This window comes from Acinonyx jubatus, chromosome A2 (assembly GCF_027475565.1).
Source record: "Acinonyx jubatus isolate Ajub_Pintada_27869175 chromosome A2, VMU_Ajub_asm_v1.0, whole genome shotgun sequence".
NCBI lineage: Eukaryota > Metazoa > Chordata > Mammalia > Carnivora > Felidae > Acinonyx > Acinonyx jubatus.
Genome location: NC_069383.1, coordinates 22,145,965 through 22,158,632, shown reverse-complemented (window position 1 = coordinate 22,158,632; position 12,668 = coordinate 22,145,965). Strand labels below are relative to the sequence as shown.

General features: G+C 42.9%; 1 long non-coding RNA gene across 1 annotated transcript in view; it reads right to left on the bottom strand.

The window, feature by feature from the left end:
• The window catches only part of LOC106989397 (uncharacterized), a 33,751-nt gene extending 22,114 nt beyond the window's left edge, over positions 1-11,637 (bottom strand). The window contains exons 1-2 of the long non-coding RNA XR_008296631.1: positions 2,986-11,637; positions 2,637-2,682 (exon numbers count right to left, since the gene is read on the bottom strand). This is a non-coding gene — a long non-coding RNA (uncharacterized LOC106989397). The remainder of the gene's footprint in view (positions 1-2,636; positions 2,683-2,985) is intronic.
• Positions 11,638-12,668: the final 1,031 nt, after the last annotated feature.

Genomic DNA, 12,668 nt, shown 5'->3' with positions numbered 1-12,668 from the left:
ATGCAACCGCGGCCCCCATCGCACACTGTGATCTCTATTTTTGTGCCTTTGCCTCCTCTCCCAGAATGTGAGGCCTCGCAAAGGAGGCCCTCAGTGTTTGTTGAATGAATTAATAAAGGTTTCCACCATCTCAGACACAGTTACCTATTCTCATCTTGGGAAAGATCTCAACCCAAGATCTCATCAACTCCCTCGGCCAGCCACTCATCTACTTGATAATCTTGGCAACGGAAGTAGTCTTTCTTATCTATTCATCAGCCAACAAATTTATTATATACCTTATGTTCTTTAAAAAAATTTTTTTAATGTTTATTTATTCTTGAGAGAGAGAGACAGAGACAGAGTGCGAGCAGGGAATGGGAAGAGACAGAGGGAGACAGAATCTGAAGCAGGCTCCAGGCTCTGAGCTGTCAGCACAGAGCCTGACGCAGGGCCTGAACCCACGAACCATGAGATCATGACCTGAGCCGAAGTCGGACACTTAACCGACTGAGTCACCCAGGCACCCCAATATGCTTTTTTAAAAAAATTTTATTTATTTATTTTGAGAAAGAGAGAGGGAGTGCAAGTGGGAGAGGGGCAGCGAGAGAGGGAGACACAGAATCCGAAGGCACCTACAGGCTCTGAGCTGTCTGCCAGCACAGAGCCCGACGTGGGGCCTGAGCCTATGAACTGTGAGATCATGACCTGAGCCAAAGTCAGACGCTTAACCAACTGAGCCACCCGGGCGCCCCTATATACCTTACGTCCTGAGAATATCTCTTTGGTTTTACGTGAATCCATTTGCTCCTGCCCAGCCTATCGTGGAAGTGTTACCAAAGTCCTCACACAAGACAGTCATCTAAAACACTGCAATTTACTGAAAAGCAAGGCAGTGTGCTGCGCCCCAGGGATCTAAAGATAAATCAGACTCCCACTACTCATAGACCATTAGCAAGAAATCCCTTAGACTTTTTCAGGCTAAAACTCTCAGCCACTTTATCTTTTGCTGGAAGAGTATACAACTTTTGTTGCTTGTATATCTGCTCTTTATAATCACCCCAAATCTTTTTTTCAAATGTGACTCAAATTGGACACAATAACGAGTGTGACTAATGCAAGCCTTGTTTTCTTACCCTTTTATGTCATACTTCTGTTAATACAGCCAAGACTCATATGTCTATTTTTTTCCACAACAGACTTACAGTACTGACTTGAATTGACTTGATGGGCAGTGAGGACTACATTCTTTTTAAATGGTGTTTTTCTGTACTCAAGTAAACTACCTTCCATCTATCCCCACCAGATTTCTTCTGCTAATGGAGAACCATTTTTCAGTTTGTTACACTTGTTTTCAATTACATTTCTGGAGTCTGGATGATTTGTAGTCCTAATTTGGTAACGTACACAATGGAAAAGGAAAAAAAAAAAGAAAAGAGATTTCATTATGTATGTGAAAAATCCTCCCCAACTGTTAACCATGAGTCTTAAAGTCTCTACAACGATACATGGTTAAATGTTTAGGGATCCTGCGGTATCTGTTTGGAGGTTCTGAGAATATTATCCATTCTCCTTACTTATTTAGTATCAGTCACATATTTTCTCCACTCCACCTTTCTTCCTTCCCTTTTTCAGGCTTTGCACCCCTACCTAGCAAACAGAGAATGACTTCTTTCTGACTCGGATGCCTCCTCTTTTAAATCATAGTGTTTACTAGGGAACTCAGGTATGGCAGAATCATGGTAAGGTCTGGCTCTGGGCTGTGTCCTTAACCTGGGGGCCCCAGATGAGCCCTACTGAGCTACAAATGTCCTGAAATGTAGGCAACTTACTGTGAGTATGCTAAGTGGGCTCATAGCTTCCATCATCATCTCAAAGGGGCCCAACACCCTGAAAAGGTTAAGTACCTCAGTTCTAAGGCACTCAGACACAATAAAGCAGTAAACCGAATAAGCAGCACCAGAATGACCGATTCAACTTTCTACTCTGCCATTTCCAAAGAGAAAGAGAAATTCTGCCACAATTCTACATTAAGCATCTTCTGCGTTAATGGAGACCATAACTTCAAGGTGTGATTTGGGAAACCCAACGTACACGAAAAGATAAGAGGCGATAATCTAACACTTCGAGTGTTAATCACTTCAAATAGCTTTCTACTTTTAACAAAGTTCAGTAATACTTTCTTTGTCCTCTTTTGATACCTTTAGTTTATCTGGTAATATTGCTTTAAAACCCAAACATCAGGAATCAAAAAGCTTCTCTGCACACAAATGTTACTAACCAAACACATATGCCTTTCACCAACTATTAGTAACTTTATTATTTTTGCCAGAACGTACTGTTATCTTCCATACGTGTGTTTTAAAGAACATCACGAAAACCCTTAATGTAAATATGTCAAAATCAACACTGCCTTTGGGAAGATATGCTGCAAAAATCAATCTATCTTAACTCCTAACTTCTATTGTCGTCTGTAGGTTATACCATCTTTTAGAATTATCACCACATCCACAGTATTTTCTACAGGTAAATGTGAAATGTAGTATAAATGGGCCAGGAAAAGATGCTCTTTAAAGCTTTTCCTAGGACGAAAAGCCATTTAGAAATTTAGAAGCAAGAACCAGCGGAAATCAGAAACTGCTGTCATCCATACTCACCACTGAGCAGTGCACAGAGGATTCTGGAGCACGGGCTGGTCTTGTCCTGGAAACAAGCGATTGAATTCCGTCAGGAAAACAGGCAAGCAGAGACAGCAAACGGCAACACTACCTTTCTCCAACTCCTCTTACTTGCAGACACACACATTTTGGAATCTTCCAGGACTAACAATGAAAACCACACTAGGTTGTTTTCCCAATTCCTATGAAATGAGTCAGTAGGTCAAACAACTTATCCGCTTGGGAGACAGAACAGTTCCTTAAACTGCACTCACTGTTTCCAGTAACTGTCTTTCCCTCTCTTCGCCCCCTGGATAAAAGGGTGGCCGGTAATCTATGGAGAGCTCACCGGGTTCTGAATGAGACATATCGCAGGCACTGCCAGAAGGTTAGTCTTCTTCCAGTTTCTCCTTGTGAGTATTGAGGAGGAAAAAAAAAAATCCAGTTAGGAGTAAGACGTGGATGAAGTTTCTTCATTTAAAAAGAGCTGCCATAACTTTTTCTCTGTTGAGACCGTACATTTGTTTCTATCTTCTAAGAGGGCAGAACAGTACTTTACATATAGAAGAGCAGTAGCTGTAGCTCTAAAAGCCCCCCACAAACCGCTTCCTTCTGTAAAACATCCTTTCCTCCTCAAAAGGACTAGTGTAACTCAGAAAAATAAAAATAAAAAAAATCCAATGGTTATTCAGTTACTCCACATTCTGAAAAACGCTTCACAGGCTTCTGTGAATCCTGTGGTTCCATCCACTAAATCATATAAAGCAGTAGCATTTAAGAGCTTGCTGGCAGTCTTCTGAATCCACAACTCAAGACCATGAACACTGGTTTAGCAAAAATCATCGGAATCTACCACCTACTCACCGGACAGAACATTTCTTCTAGTTAGCGACCTTCTGCATCAGAAACCACCAGCCACCGGCAACGAATCCATTAATTCTGAGAACTCACGCGTTTCAGGCAAAATACACAGACGTGTGTCTCTAAACACAGGTACGGAGATCTTCTGTGACAGTTCTTCGTGAAGAGACTGGAAATACTTTTGCTTTCTGTATCGAGAGTACTTTCTTTCTTTTTAAAGAGGAGGTTTCGTTTTGATCTTGAGAAATTTCTGATAAAACCACCAACTGAAAACCTGCCATTATGAGTGAGGGATTTCACAACGTTCATTCCAGAAAAACTGTGGCTATTCATTTCTGGAAGTGATTCACTGCGAAAGAATCGCTGTTGGCGGTGGAGGGAGCATTCATTTTTAGAAGGCAGCCTGCCCTCGGAGCAGCGAGCAGAACCCTCAGACACAGCAGCCACGTGCCTTGCTGACCCCACCGCAGCAACCTGAATCACCCTCCCTCTCGAGATGACGCGTACTGACCAATTTCCTCTTATGACTCCCTGGCTCTACAAAACCCCTTTGGTCTATCACACCCTGAATTAATCCTCTGCTCTGGTGGAAATGTGCAAATAAATCTGGGAGGGCTGCAGCCCTATTCTCCACCTGTCAACGCTCAGTCGCTGGCGAGAAACCAGCATATGGATACTCACTTCCTGTGAGTATTTCTAAAAGAGCTTATGATATTTCCTTCGGGAAAAAAAAAAAAAAAGTGGGAGGCAAGCAACACAGGGACGAGAAGTAACTCCAACACGCAAAACTAAAAGCATGCAACGTGATCACTGTTTACCAGCCACGCCTAATTTTAATTTGGTTTCTCAACCCCTGTGTAATTAAGACAGCCAAGAGAACAGCATCAGGAGAAAGAAGGGGGGGAAAAAAAAGACATTTCACAAATGCTTAGACCTTCAGTGCGCGTGACCAGAAAAGTAATTTTAAGATTCGAGCGAACCAATCCAGAGCTGGTTGGAGCATTAACCCTTCAAGGAGAGACAGAGTTATTTTCACTTGTCCCCAAATTTCGAATATGGAAATCTTCTCTCCTACTGGGCACTGAGACACGGAAGACCCCAGGCTCTGAGGGCCATCCCTAGGGTTTGTGGAAAGAGAGAAGTTTTTCAGATTTGTTGATGATGGGGGCAGAAAAATAGTTATTTGTAAGATCCCATCCATCACATTAACAGGATGGCCATGTGGCGTTCACACCAAAGCACCCTTTGAAAACTGGTCATGTAGGGCTAAAATACGACATTTTGTATTTCTCTTGGCTTCAGCCAAACATGATCATTTATGTCAGAGAGGAACAGAATTTCTTAACAACTGGGCAAATTTAAAAAAAACTGCTTTTATCCTAGAGAGTTCCAATGCTGACAGAGACCATTTTCTGATGGGACTAGTAGATACTGTGCTGAAAGAGGGGCTTTAAAAAAGTTTGTCCTCTGGGGCGCCTGGGTGGTTCAGTCAGTTGAGCATCCAACTTCGGTTCAGGTCACGATCTCGCAGTTCGTGAGTTCAAGCCCCGCGTCGGGCTCTGTGCTGACAGCTCGGAGCCTGGAGCCTGCTTCGAGTTCTGTGTCACCCTATCTCTCTGTGCCTCCCCACTTCACACACTCTCTCTCTCTAAAATAAATAAATAAATAAATAAATAAATAAATAAATAAATAAAATTAAAAAAAAAAAGTCTGTCCTTTATTTTCAGGTTGCTAATGTGCTTCTGTCTTGGGTGGAAGTGGTGGGGAGGGGGCGGGGCTCCTGAAGGTATGAGGAGAAAAATACCAGCTTCCACTTAGTGCAAACTCAAGACTAAAGACCAATGAATGGACAGTTGTGACCCAGCACCTTCAGCCCGTGATTTCTAATGTGGTGGCACTCTGCCACTTTTATCCCGACTCTTCTTGGTTTTGAATACTCAAGGTAAACATGGAAAACACATGGGAAGATTTTTTAATAAAGCCATTGTGTTTTATGCTTTGGAAGCCAATGTTCACTAATGCGATATATTTTTATAATCTTTGCCAAACTGATACTTTATTTTATTTTAGTTTTTTTAAACGTTTTTGATTTATTTTTGAGAGAGAGAGACAGAGTTGTGAGCAGGAAAGGGGCAGAGAGAGAGGGAGGCACAGGATCCCAAGCAGGCTCCAGGCTCTGAGCTGTCAGTGCTGAGCCTGACGAAGGGCTCAAACACCCAAGCCAGGAGATCATGACCTGGGCCGAAGTCAGATGCTCAACTGACTAAGCCACCCAAGTGCCCTTCAAACTGGTATTTTAAAAAGAACAGTAGGGAACCATTTGCATGATATGAATATAATCTTCAAATTGAGAACGAGTAAAAACAGCATCAATAATTGATGTTAAGAATTCTATCCAAAACGACAACACAACATAAGAGTCTATCCTCTGCCCTCACTCCTAAGACCTTATGAGCCTCCTCAACAGCAAGAGGAACATTCTGTATAATGTCAAAAGAAGAGGAACCCATTACAGGGAGAATAGTTTTAAGTATCTACAACTTCAAAAAATCCTATCAATACTAAGCTTGGTGAAAGGAGGAGCAATGATGGGACACTTAGGTGGCTCAGTCGGTTGAGCGTCCAACTTTGGCTCAGGTCATGATCTCGTGTGGTTTGTGAGTTCGAGCCCTGCATCGGGCTCTCTGTAGTCACTGCAGAGCCTGCTTCAGATCCTCTGTCTCCCTCTCCCTCTGCTCTTCCCCTGCTCACGCTCTCTCTCTCTCTCTCAAAAATAAAAATAATAAAAAAAATTATTGAAAAAAATGGGGGGAAGGGGCACCTGGATGGCTGAATCGGGTAAGCATCCAACTTCAGCTCACGTCATGATCTCACGGTTCAGGAGTTCGAGCCCCACGTCAGGCTCTGTGCTGACAGGTTGGAGCCTGGAGCCTGCTTCGGATTCTGTGTCTCCCTCTCTCTCTGCCCCTCCTCTGCTTGTGCTCTGTCTCTCTCTCCAAAATAAATAAACATTAAAAAAGATTAAAAAAAAAAAGGGGGAGGGGGACAACTGGGTGGCTCAGTCGGTTAAGCACCTAACTTCAGCTCAGGTCATGATCTCACGGTTCGTGGGTTGAAGCCCCGCATCAGGTTCTGTGCTGACAGCTCAGAGCTTGGAGCCTGCCTTGGATTCTGTGTCTCCCTCTCTCTCTGCCCCTCCCACACTTGCGCTCTCTCTCAAAAATAATAAATGTTAAAAAAAAGCAGTGATTAGAGGCCTGACAACTACTCAAGTGTCAGAACAGGTTACTGTCCTCGCTCACTAAAACACCAGCTTCTCTCTCACACTGCGCCTTAGTCACACACATGCCCAGAGCTCTCAAAGCTTCTGTGCCTTGGTTTCCTTTTCAGACTGTGCTTCACAGGAATCTCTCTCTTAAGGCCTGGGTGGCCAATGCGGATGTTTTAAGAAAAGAAAGGAAAAGTAGAGCAACACAGAATAAAGACCATGAAATACAAAATACGTGCTTGGGGGGGAACAGCACACAGAACACGGACCCTCCAGCTGTGCTGCCCCCAAGAAGCTGCCGCCTGTCAGGACTCCTGTGCGCTGGGGGTGCTAAGGGGATTACTTCTCAGGGTGGGTATTTTGAACGTGACTGAACCACACAGACTACCCAGGTCTTGCTGCCAGCTGGTGTGCTGCAGACATCATTCAGGTCCAAGTTTATAGATCAGTGTTCACTCTCCAGATCTCTGGGCCCGCCATCCCCTGCCCCGCTCCTCCCAAACAAAATAAAACCCTGTGACAAATGTTTTTACGTTTAACCTGACTCCAAGTTTTCTTTTAAGCAGTGAAAAGGAGTGCACTCTTTAGTAGCACTTTTACAGAAAGGGAGGGGGGGGCGGCCTCGCATGGGGAGGGCACACAGAAGGCCTGTGTTTGAGCTGCGGCTCTTCCTCTGGCTATGCTTTGCTCTGGTTCGGGTCACCCGACCCCTTTCACCCAGTTTAATCATCAGTGGTAAAGGCAAAACGACATACAGGGCTGGCTTACACTACCACGAGCTGTACACATACTCGCTGAATTCCCACCGCAACCCTGAATTCCATCACTATCCCCGGCCTACACACAAGGAAACTGAGCCTCTGGGCCTTTACAGACCTGGTCAGGGTCACACCATCAGTGGGTGGTGGGGCCAGGATTCAAGATTCAAAACCAGGGAGCCTGACCTTGACCACTCTGCTCTGGAGCCTTCCACGGGGATGCCCACCAGTCACACCAGGCTGGGTGCGCGTGAAGTAAAATAGCACTCGGGAAACTGCCTTGTGCACTATTCCTTGAGGCAGATTTCTCATCAGGCCACATGCAAATATTTTCTCTACCGGATTTAAAGGAAATTAAGGACAACCAAGTACTGGTAACTCTAATACATTTGTTTTCATAAAATTGCAAACTACTTCTTTGCAAAATCTGTGATACTAAGTTTTAGAGGTAAAAGGTATTTAGACACTGTGTTTTCAATCAGTGTAGTTAAGGGAGGCTCACGGTTACAGGGTTAAAGTTTGAATCTCCACCCAGTCACTCCCTCAGTGGTGCTGTGTCACTGTGTCACAGCCCACAGGGGCTGTGGAGGCACGCGGAATTATGAGACACTTCTCGGGTATTCTTATCTGACTAACTGGCATCCATTCACTCATGTGATGCATGTGTGTGTAATACCGGTCGGTCCTAAGAACAAGCATCAGTTATAAACTTTCTTCTCACTATAAGTCCCTCAGGCTTTAAGAAGAAAAGAGGAAGATGAGGAAAAATCATCTTTTCTTTCCATCATCATCATCATCATCATCATCACTATTAAAAACAAAAGCCTCCATTAAAGGTCTGCCGGTGAGGAACATACCCGAAGTTCTACCCAATTCTTTCTTTTCTCTTAAACCTGCTCATATACAGACTCTTGGATGTTAAACAAACTGTCTTTCCCACTTGCTTACTGAACATGGATGGCCCCACGAGTAAGAGAAGTTAGGGGACTCCTCTGCTTTGATGGCGAGTGAGGACTTGGCCATTTACTCTTCATGGAAAAAGAACTTTCCTATTCAGTGCCTTCAAGCTTTTCATGCTATATATTCCATCAAGTCTGGCCCTATTATATATTCACTTAGAACTTTTTGAGTGGTTCTGGGTCATGTTGGGTCACACCAAAATACCGGAAAATGCCCATTCCTAAAACAGAGACATTTATCGACAAGAAAAGTTAGGAAAAGGAAGAAATAAGACCACATGCTGGTGTCATTTCTACTTAATAGAGCAAAGATTCTGGGAAACTTACGTACGTTAGATTTATAAGCCGGCACTTTTTTCCCCCAAAGATTTACTTGGCATGAAAAGTTACTTCCTGCACTATATAATCATAAAATCAAGTGTTATTTGCTCCTATCATAACCATTCACATACTTCCTGTCATAAAAACTTGAACTTGACTGGAATATTAAATAAAACACACACACACACACACACACACACACACACACACACACACACACACAAACTCTACAGGTAGGAAGTGACCATATGAATATATATTATTATAAGTTCACTTTCCAATCTAAGCAAGGGACGAATTATCCTTCAGCATTATGCTTTCATCATCTTGGGTGACTAGTCCCATTTATGGTCCACAGAATGAACTTTAAAAGTAAAAAGAGCTTTATTCACTGAGCTTAATCAAAAGTTTTGTGGCAGCTTTAAGGATGTCTTTCAGGGCTACTGTGTGTATAGTGGGCTGCAATGTATGCTTGGAGAGGTCACTGCCTGGAGTTAAAATAGTGAAGATTCAAAACCTTACACAGGATAGATGTGTACATGTTTAATGCATGGACACATTTTTCTTTGATGCCTGCATAGTTCTAAAAGAAAACAAGCTTCTAACTTCCTGGGCTTCCGTGTGTCTAGAGGGAAAAGCAGAGACAGTTGTACACACACAATGATAGAAGAAAAGTGTGCACGAACAGATTTGTTTATAAAACAGGGCCCGGCAAAGTCTGTCTCTCGGTGCCACAGCAGGAGCCATCCAACAAAACAAACACACAAATGCAGAAGAATCTATGGGGACAATTCTTTCTGATGAAGGTACAACAGTTAGTGATTATAACTGGGCAGGAAATTACAACAATGTGGGCTGGTCTCAAACTGAGAATATGTCACAAAGTCCAGGTGCATATATTCACATATAGAGACAAAAACTGTTTCAATGCTCCTGCTTTGGCATTTTGGTCTCAAATTTATGTCTTCAGCACTGGTGATTTCTCCTACTTTTAACCCTACCTATTTCCATCTGGATGGGGCGGTCCCTTTAAACTTGTTAGGAAGCAACAAAACCAAAACCAACAAATTCTACTTATTTTAATTTAATTAACTGTATGGCCATCCAGCCAAGTTTGCAAGCTCAGCCTCTGACTCCCCTCTTCACGGAGCCTGGTAAAAAAGCACCCATTTTCAATGACCACTGCCTTTTCCCTCCCCCTCCCTTTCCCACTGCCAATAAACATGGTGGACCTCTGTTCCTGGACAAGTACAGTGGCCTTTTTAATTGGTTCTCTTGACAATGAGCAACTATGTGATGGGAAAACACAGTTAAGGAGTAAGAAGATGGGGTTCTAGGTAGACCTCTGCCAGATACAAACCATGTGATCCTGAGAAAGTTGTGTAATTTCCTTGGGCCTCACTGTTCCCACCTACAGCATGAAGGAAATGGTGATCAAATCATGTGGTCTAATCCATGACGTACAGGGTCGCCGAATATAGTCTTCCAAAATTTAGATTCCTCAGGTCACTGTAGACCTTAAAAATCTTTAGTGATTTTCCTAAAATTTCAGTTCTTCAGTCTGAATTAAACGTGAGAGTCTTACATAAACCGGAAGGCACCACACAAATGCAACACGAACCCTAACAGGGAACATTTCTCATTTTGACTTGCATGTGCTATGTAGTACCCAGGAGTTTTATATCCATGGGCTCGAATTTCCATGACCAGTCTGAAAGGCTGGTTTTATTACTCTACATTACATATCAAGAACTTGATTGAGGTTCTGTGATTAACTTACCCAGGGTTCTAGAACCTCGTTAAGTGCCAGGAAAGTGCATTCACACGTACGTGTGTTTGATTATCAAGCCCAATAAGCCGTACTGAGCGCTTTAGATGTAACATAATATGGAAGGGTCCGTGATTACTTCAGTAATCATTCTGGGTCTCTGTGGTGACCAGGCTGCACAAGGAAGCACATGTCATCATAACATGAAAACACTGACAAAAAAAGTGATCACTTAATGCTTTGTCCTCAACATCAGCATCTATTCTGGCTCACTCTTTGGTTGCTACGTATCACAGAACGCAAATGCAATGTGGTTCACTTGTGCTGAATAGCTGACGACGAAGGAAGTCAAAGTCAACAGAGGTGATTTCATGAGAGGGAGCCTCTTGAAGACCATGGTTCGTATATCCAAAGGCTAAGAGAGGCCCTTGGGAAACTTTGAACGCTTACACCAAAAATCACTGTCTTTACGATTCTGTGGCAGAAGTCACCGTGCAGTTTTGTTCTAAGAAGTAACATATTGGCGCATCATATCCCAAGTTTCTTTTCTATAATGTAAGACAAATTTAAATTCCGCTTATTTTTAACTTTTCAAGACTTAGTCCTAATACCAATCTCTTAAAATAGCTTTTTCTCTTACTGTTTGTTTCAAATATCTGATTCAGTTTTAAGTTGACTCTCTTAAAGCAGTTTTCTGGTGCCAGTTCTCTTCAGATAATAAGGACCTTCTGAAATGGCAGGGATAGAAAAAGAAGAATGAAGGGATTATTGATGGGCAAATGGCAGTCAACAAAAAAAGGGAGAACTTCTCTGGTCCACAAAGGAAAAGTAACGTCCTAGTTTTCCTCTCACTTCAAGATTCTCAGGCTCCCCTAGTCCAAGGCACCCATGAAGAAGCTATGCTCATCAGCTCCCTGCCCCGCTCCCCTCACTGCATCTATGGGGGCACAGGCGTGGCATCATACATCAAGTCTGACTGTCTGTGTGAAGCTAGACTGCAGTCCAGTAGACTTAGTGTAAGTCCCAACTTTATAAGACTCACCCCCATCCATTCCATCTTTACCCAGTTTCCCCCTGGAAGACACGAGTTTATAATCTGGAAGAATTCTGTCTTGTAAGAATTCACTTTAAAAAGGCCCCACTGTATTCAAATCCTTCCCAACAAAAAACTTGTATATATGCTCATATATAAAACTAAATGGTTTTGGGGGCCCCTGGGTGGCTCAGCTGGTTAAGCATCCAACTTGATTTCAGCTCAAGTCATGATATCATGGTTCACAGGTTTGAGCCTCGTGTCGAGCTCCATTCAGACAGAGTGCAGAGCCTGCTTGGGATTCTCTCTCTCCCTCTCTCTCTGCCCCTCCCTCGCTTATGTGCTCTTTCTCTTTCTCAAAATAAACAAACACTAAAAAAAAGAAGAGATGGTATATATACACAATGGAATATCATTCAGCCATAAAAAAGAAGGAAATCTTAACACCTGGAACCACATGGATGGAGCTAGAGAGTATAACGCTAAGACTCTTTCAGAGAAAGACAAGTACCATATGATCTCACTCATATGTGGAATTTAAGAAACAAAACAAATAAGCAAAGGGGGGCGGTGGTAAAAAACAGACTCTTAACTATAGAGAAAAAATTGATGGTTACCAGAAGGGGGTGGTAGAGTGGGGGGAAACGGGGTGGGGATTAAAGAGTACACTTACCATGATGAGAAAAAATACAACTAAATGGTTGGGGTTCCTGCAAATATCCTTCAATCATAGGTTCAGCAAAGGGCTATTTTGAGAATGATTTAATGGGATTTATAATATAAAACCTCAAATGCATATTGACTTAACCAGGACGACTCTGGAAACAAATTGTGGTTGTTGTGCTTTTTCTAGTGACTATAATGTCCACTTCCAAGAAATCTAATAAAATAATGTGGTCTCCCATGCCAGAAAGAAACCCAAGAAGGTGTGCCCTCAGAAGACGGATTCTTAAGTTGGTAAACTGTGTCAGCAATCAGAACACTACCAGTGAGTTTCTCGCCTTGCGAAATTATTATCCTCTGTAGCGATCTTGGCCTGTTCCTAAAGAGACAGCAGGTCTGTG